General features: G+C 43.2%; 1 non-coding gene across 1 annotated transcript; it reads left to right on the top strand.

Moving 5' to 3' along the window:
• The first annotated feature begins 1,117 nt into the window (after positions 1–1,117).
• trnas-gcu (transfer RNA serine (anticodon GCU)) lies at positions 1,118–1,199 on the top strand. Its single transcript has one exon. It is a non-coding gene; the product is annotated as a tRNA-Ser (tRNA).
• Positions 1,200–1,428: the final 229 nt, after the last annotated feature.

The following is a 1,428-nucleotide window of genomic DNA, read 5'->3' as shown; positions in this document are numbered from 1 at the left end:
GGGAGGCGCTTTCCTTCGAGACTGCCGGCCGGAGAGATGCAGTTGGCGAACGCATGCAGTACGAGGGTGGGTGTTTGAATTAAAATTGGCCACTAAATTGGGAGAAAAAAGGGAAAAATCAGAAAGAAATAAATTAAAAAAAAAGTAACTGCATAAAAATTCTGTTGTTACATATATCTGAAAGTTACTGAATACATATTCTGTTTTGTTACATATATCTGAAAGTTACTGAATACATATTCTGTTTTGTTACATATATCTGAAAGTTACTGCATAAGAATTCTGTTTTGTTAACTATATCTAAGTTACAACTGAAAGCTCTTATTTTTGCCCCAAAGAGTGAATAAATGCTATAATGCAATTTAAAATGCAGTTTCTACTGTTTCTATCAAATTGCAACCCCCCTCCCCCAAGATCAGGTGGAGGGGTCCTCAGGGTAGATAAAAAATATGCAGGGGGTCCAGGACCCCGAAAAGGTTGAGAACCACTTGTCTAGAGGGTTTCTCACCTGAGGAACATTTGCATATAGTATATATATATATATATATATATATATATATATATATATATATATATATATATATATATATATATATATATATATCCATCCATCCATCCATTCTCCAAACCACTTAACCTTATCATGCTCTCAGGGTCGCTGGAGCCTATCCCATGCAGTCACTCTCAGAAGGTGGGGAGACTCACTGGACAGGCCGCCAGTCCATTACAGCCCCCCCTCCCCCACACAGACACACACATTCACACCTAGGGACAATTTTAGTATGGCTGATTCACCTGACCTACATGTCTTTGGACTGTGGGAGGAAACCGGAGCCCCCGGAGGAAACCCACGCAGACACGGGGAGAACATGCAAACTCCACACAGAGGATGACCCGGGATGACCCCCAAGGTTGGACTACCCCGGGGCTCGAACCCATGACCATCTTGCTGTGAGGCGACCGCGCTAACCACTGCGCCACCCCTTCATATATTAAGATAGATGTGGGAAAAAAACTTTTCATACATTTCAGTACAAGCTTGTTTTGTGTGTCATGTACTAATCGGCTGCCAATGTGATTAAATATATATGTATAGATGTGTAGGTACATATGCGGTGACGAGGTGGCTGAGTGGTTAAGGCGGTGGACTGCTAATCCATTGTGCTCTGCACGCGTGGGTTCGAATCCCATCCTCGTCGGAATTCTTATAAAAACATATATACACGATTAAAGCCCATGGACCGCACCTAAAACGCAAATTTTCATGATACAAGCTGTGTATGATGGTCTACCTAGCCCAGCAAATCTCCATCTCTGGGGCAAGATTGATTCTCTATCATGTCCTCTGTGCCCTGGAAAAGGTTCACTCGAGCACATCCTCAGCAGCTGCCCATCAGCCCTGGGGAAGGGCCATTACCACTGGCGACA

This window comes from Lampris incognitus, chromosome 3 (assembly GCF_029633865.1).
Source record: "Lampris incognitus isolate fLamInc1 chromosome 3, fLamInc1.hap2, whole genome shotgun sequence".
Lineage (NCBI taxonomy): Eukaryota > Metazoa > Chordata > Actinopteri > Lampriformes > Lampridae > Lampris > Lampris incognitus.
This window is presented reverse-complemented; position numbering and strand designations above follow the sequence as displayed.